Consider the following 6,490-nt stretch of genomic DNA (forward strand, 5'->3'; position numbering starts at 1 on the left):
TCCTGTTAGCATAATGGAGAAAGCTCACAGATGGGTCAAGTCAGAGGGGGAGTCGTCTGATGAAGAAGACACACTTGCTGGCCCCAGTGGGTCAGAAGAAGCACCCCAGTTTATGCCCAGGCGATCATCTCGGGCAACAAAGGGAATTCCACCTGAGAGGTTTCAGGTCACCAATGCGTGGGTTGGTTTCGCACAGTGCGAACCTGAGATTTGTGAGGAGGTTCAACAGTTGCCTGACAATGATGCCAGGAAGGAGCGAAAGGCAGTGGGGAAGGTGTTGAACTCTCAGAGGTCTGTAAATGTGTGTTCACAACTCCTCTCAGAATGCAATACGAGAGGGGGTGTGGAGAGAATCAGAACTCACAGGGTTAAGAAGTTCTGAGTGACGTCTCACATTCTGAGGCGTGGTTTAGTATACTGAGGGGAGTGTTTTCCTGTGTCTCAGTGTGTTGTTCTGTTACTGGAGGAGAGACGGGCAAAAATGAGTGCTCTGTCACCAGGAGGGTTCTGAGTTGGTTTTCTACACGAATAAAGACTATTAGAAGATAAGGAAGGCACCGTGCGTTAAGCCTGATTTATTACACGCACACACACAGCAACAGTTTCTACGCTGCGTACACTCTGCTACAAGTAGCTGTGGGAAGTCCTGGAAGCAGAGCGCTGAGCGGAAGCGTGTGGGCTCCAGAAAGAAAAGCTACAAATCAAACATTCCAAGTCCTGGAGCAATATCTCCGCTGCTGCTTCCTGAGCTACCATCAGGATGATTGGCCTCCTGGCTTCTGGACCCCCATTCCTGCTCCCACCCCGCCATCTTGCCCCCAGTCCTGACGTCCCCTGCTGGGACTTCAATTGCCCGTGAACTGGACCGTGACAATCGACAAACATGATGACTGCTGGTTTATCAATTTTAAGATCCAAGTATTCATATATAAATTTATATATTTATACATTTATAAATATAAATGTATTCATTTATCAGTGTTCTTATATTGGATTGCATATATGTTCCAGGGAGAAAACCTGTTTGATCTTTGTGAATTGTCTCCTTCAACAATATCTTTAATCTGTTCGCGATGATATCAGCATAGATCTTATAGTCATTGTTTAGCAGAGCAAAAGGTCTATAGTTAGCAATATTTGATAGTCCTGTTCCTTGTTTATGGATGACCGAGGTATAGCTCTCCTTCCACGAGTCCGGTAGCTTTTAGGGGTAGGGATAAAGCATCTTCTAATTTTTTTATAATAAACAGCTGGAAGACTGTCAGGACCCTGATTTTGATCTTTGAATAGAATGCTGTACTTCCATCGCTGTAATGGGGAAATTCAAAGTTATTAATTTTTTCCTTAGAAATCATTGGTAATTTACATGTCTTTAAGAATTCCTTAATTTTTTCATTCTTCTCCGGGCCTTCTTTATATAGTTTTGAATAGAAGTTGGCAAAACTTTTCCTGATCTCTTTCAGGTTTTGAATCCAAGCTTCCTCAACTTTAATTTTACTAATAATTCTGTCATCTTGCTCCTTTTTTATCTGCCAGGCCAATAATTTACCTGATTTATTTGCATACTCAAAGTTTCTATGTCTCATCGACTTTATTTTCCATTCTATTTCCTCATTTATTAACATGGAAAATTGAGTCTGTAAAGTTTTTATGGTTAGTTTAATCTGTTCATCATCTGGTTTTTGGAAGAATTTTTCATTTAACCAAATTTCCTCCCAAATTTCCATTTCTTTCTTTTCCATTTTCTTTTCCATTTTCTTTTGGATTGCATTCTGCTTGATAAAGAATCCTCTTAACATCACTTTGCTCGCATCCCATACCATTTTTTTCATTTCACAACATACTTCTCTCTGCAGAAATTATTCAACATAAAAAAGAAGAAGAAGAAACAACTTCAGTTAATATCAAACGTTACTGTTCCGGTTCCTCTGAATGTCCCCAAAGTGGCAGTAGGTTCTCCAAAAATTTTCTGCTTCTGGTACAGACAAAATTTTTCTACATTTGCCCTTAAAAAAGGAGATCCCTTCGGGGAACTCCCATCTATAATCAATTGTTTTGGTTTTTAGAGCATCCGTCAGAGCCTTATATTTATCTCTTTTCCTTATCAGTTGATTTGAAATAATTTTATGTATGATTATATCTTTTCCTTCAACTCTCAGGGGGTTTTTTTGTTACTTGTCTGAAGAATTTTGTTTTTTAAGTCTAAGGACTTGAAAGATACGAGACAGTCTGCCGGCCAGCTATTTTGTTTGGCTACCTTAGAGTTTACTCTACAGGCTTTTTCTATTTTTTGTGTTACCTCTGATTCCTCAAGTTCTAACCAGACAGCGAGTTCTTTGGCTATTTTTCTCTCTATAACTTCCTCTGTCTCCTCCAATAATCCACTGAATCTCAATGTATTTTATCTTCTCTGCATTTGTAAAATTGCCAGAGAGTCCCAGATTGCTTCTTGTTGTTTCCTCAAATCCACTGTTTCCTCTCGTATTTTATCGCATGCACTGTATCGCTGTATTTTTTTCTGCCCTTCTTCTAAATTCTGAGATTTCTCTTTAAGGTCATGCACGGTTTTTATTAATTCGGAATTTTTTTGTACCAAATTGTGTACCTGATCTGATAAATCCGCTGTAATTTTAACATTTTCATCTAATTTAACCTTCATTGACATAAAATTATCCTCTACTATTTTAGCATTTTCATTTACAGTTAAGATCTGCAATGTCTTTTCATAATTCCAATAATAATTCCTTGATATCCACTGCTGCATCTAGATCATAAGCAGAGCTTCTCCTTGCTTGTGTGCCTTGTGTAGCCAACGATGCAGTAGGAGGTTTTTTACCAGCCATTGCTGGGAATTTCTTTAGTCTCTTTAAATATGTAGCTCCTACCATACACTTTCTTATTCTCAAATTTATACGTGGTTCAGTCTATAATAAGATACTTCAAATTCATTCACATAAATTCTGAGTAGCAAGGTTAATAATTATAACTTCCAAATTCATTTACAATTTTTACCTGATAAATTTAAAAACTCACTAATTTAAGACTGAATTATATTGTGCAGTTTATCCAGTCAAATAATAATATAATTCCAATAATTGATTAATTAAATGAAACCATATTGATAATAAAAAGAAAAAAGAAGTAGGGGGGCTGGGAAATAAATGAACATAAATAAATAGGGACACGGGTGGTGTTGTGGGTAAAACCTCAGTGCCTAGGACTTGCTGATCGTAAGGCCGGCGGTTCGAATCCCCGCGGCGGGGTGAGCTCCCGTCGTTCAGTCCCAGCTCCTGCCCACCTAGCAGTTCGAAAGCACCCCTAAGTGCAAGTAGATAAATAGGTACCGCTTTATAGCGGGAACCTAAACAGTGTTTCCGTGTGCGGCACTGGTGCTGGCTCGCCAGCTGCAGCTTCGTCACGCTGGCCACGAGACCCGGAAGTGTCTTCAGACGGCGCCGGCTCCCGGCCTCTTGAGCGAGATGAGCGCGCAACCCTAGAGTCGGTCACGACTGGCCCGTACGGGCAGGGGTACCTTTAAATAAGTACTAATGCGAAACAGATACTATAAGAGAAGAGAAAAAAATGGGGTGATAAGAAAAATAAAGAAAAATTAAAAGGGACAAAGTGGGGAAAAAGACAGGAAAAAGAGAGAAAGAGAGAGAGGGAAAAGAGAAAGAAAGAGGAAGACAAAAAGGAAAAAGTTTTAAGAGAGCGACAAAAAGCTAATGTTCTGCCAGCAGAGAGGAATTTTCAGTTTGAGTGCTGTATCTTCTTTTCTTCACTACGTGTCTCAACTCCGTCAGATCTTGCTGTTGAGTGAGTGCGCAGCCTTTACCTCTAGAATGAAATTTTAGTCCAGCTGAAACCGATGACAGCCAATCAACTGACAGCACATTACTGCTGAGTCTTTCTGACCCAGCACTTCCATAGAAAGTATTGCAGGCTGATTGCATAAGCCAGTTGCATCAGCTAGCAAACTCAAGCCTGCAGACTTACTATCTCTCACATTGGTCCTAGAACAATGCAGCAGTATGATTGGTCCGCAGGAGCCACCCAATCCAGCTCCAGGTGGAAGTGAATCCACAACCTGATTGGCCTACAGGAGAATCCCGGAATTAGCCAATCACGTGTGGCCCATTGTGTAAATAATGTATATAAAGCAGATATTGTGGGGGAACTTTCATTCCTCGCTAATATGAGCTGAATAAAGAGCATGAAATCCACACTCAACTCCAAGTATATTTCACTTGCCTAGATGGAGGATATGGAAGGGCGTGTGTAGAAACTGGCCTGCTGTACAGAGGTAACATTTACATTAGCTGCCCTACTCACTTTTGCCTCTGCCCCAACCTACCACCAGCATGTGGTGCTCAGAAGGTTGCCCAGAACGGAATGAGGTAATTGGGTTGGGGGAAAAGATTTTCCACCCCTGAATTGGCATTTCCTTGTAGGGAAAGGCAATGCAGCCCCCCCCCCCAAGTTCATTTTGTGTGTCCCTTTCCCAATCCACCCTGTCCACACTAAACCTACCTTTTTGCAAGATCCAAGAGATTGCTTTGATCCTGTTATCAGCCCCCACTCTTACAAGCTGATGCAATTTGAAACAAAACACTGCAGTGTAGATAAAAAAGTTTTAATGCCACTGCCGTTTGGCCCCCTTCTAACCAGTAGTGCGCACACTAGGAGAAAGAAACCCTTGAGCACCTGCCTTCATTGCATGCCTGCATGATGTGAGTACACAGAGGACCATCTTCAAGCCTGGACAGAGGACAGTTAAGATCTGCAGCCTTGGTGGTTCCACATTCAGCAGTGCAGTCAATGTTCTCTAGATGTTGGGAACTCTTCATTGGCTGCAGCAGAGGCATTTGGCACAGGGGAAGAGGCTGGTTTGGAGGGTCAGCATAGCTCAGTGGTAGAGCCTTACATGCAGAAGTTTCCAGGTTCAATCCTCAGAATCTCCAAGTAGGAATAAGAAAGACAGACCACTGCCTGAAACCCTTGAGAGCTGCCACTCAGCATAGACAATATGGAGCTAGATGGACCAATGGCCTGGCTGTAAGGCAGATTCCTATGTCCCTTTACTCCAAGTATGGGGAAACTTGGGCCCTCCAGATGTGGTTGTGTTACAGCTCCCATCATGACCAGAGATTATGGGAGTTGTAGTTCAGCAACACCTGGAATGAGAAAAGCTCTCATCTCCACACCTGCTATATTCCCATTATCCATTTTCACCCTCTTTAGCCAACTTAAGAAGCAGCGAGTTTGTTAGTTGAAATGCTCCCATTGCCCTGTCATGTCCTCATCCCCATCCCTATTTAAAAGCTCACAAGTAACCCTCAAGGTCAAATCCTGGGACCCAGTGGCAGTCCAAACCGTTTTGCTGTCTGGGGCGAAAGACAAGATGGCAGTCTCTCTCTTGTTCTATAGGCAGAATCTGACCAGGCTTTGAATCTTAAATCATAACTGGGCAATGTCTTCCAGCACACTTGAGCTGACTTGGAGAACTCAAGGCAGGCTGTGTGACACACACAAGCTAGTCCTCCCAACACTTTGCTGCTGCTCGCCAACCACCTCTACCCTGCCCTCAGCATCTTCCGCCTGAGGAGGCTGCTGGTCCCTCTCACCCCCAGCCCCCAAAGAGCTGCCTCGTCCAAAAGATGGAGAAGATGAGTAGTAAAGTCATGCTTAAGATGAGAGCCATCAGGTAGGTGAAAATCTGGAGCTGGGGGTTGCAGGCACACGCCCACATTGGGGAGCGGTGGTGGTTGGGCATGATTGTGGTGGCAGTGGTAGCACTAGCCGGGCGGCTTGGCTCACAGTAGCTCTCAATGCTTGGATCTCTCACTGGGCCCAGGTCCAGGGTGTAAACCCTGGGCTGGCAGAGGAAGTACCTGCTCTTGCGCTGCTCCTTCAAGCACAGCTGCCAACCCTACAGGATGATGTGGTTGGGCTCCAGGCACAGCAGGCGCAGGAGGGCTTCATTGGTGGGCAGCTCAGTGACAGGCTGGTCGGAGGGGAGGACAGTAGGGTGGCGGCAGAGTGAGCACTGCAAGCGGTTCTGGGCTGGGGACACCAAGCTGAGAAGAGCCAGGCACTTGATGCAGAAGGAATATTGGCACTAAAGGACCTTGGGGTGCAAAAAGTGTTGTCGTAAGGGTTTCAGCAGATGGGGCATTCAGCCTCCAGCCCCTGGACCTGCTTCTCAGCCATGGGGAGACCCAGTCAACAGCACAGCCTTCTTTGCTACCTAGGAGACTAAAAAACAAGGGCAGGTGGAAACTGTTAGGATATTTCCGTTCCACCTTAAAAGGGAGCAGGATGTTTGTATAACAGCCTGCGCGTTTCCTGTCTCACAGGATGTTTATGTTGTCTGTTCCTTTCGTTTTCTGCTGTTTTGCCTGAGCAGTCGGAGCAGACGGTCATGTCTTCTCATGTTCTGACCTACGCTGAATAAACTGTAAATATGCTGTTCTGCTCTCATGCTGTGCAA

General features: G+C 43.9%; 1 pseudogene; it reads right to left on the reverse strand.

Annotated features, from left to right (window-relative positions):
- Positions 1–5,620: 5,620 nt before the first annotated feature.
- Positions 5,621–6,210, reverse strand: LOC128406079 (E3 ubiquitin-protein ligase RNF183-like; annotated as a pseudogene).
- Between the last annotated feature and the right edge of the window lie 280 nt (positions 6,211–6,490).

Source organism: Podarcis raffonei, chromosome W (assembly GCF_027172205.1).
Source record: "Podarcis raffonei isolate rPodRaf1 chromosome W, rPodRaf1.pri, whole genome shotgun sequence".
Lineage (NCBI taxonomy): Eukaryota > Metazoa > Chordata > Lepidosauria > Squamata > Lacertidae > Podarcis > Podarcis raffonei.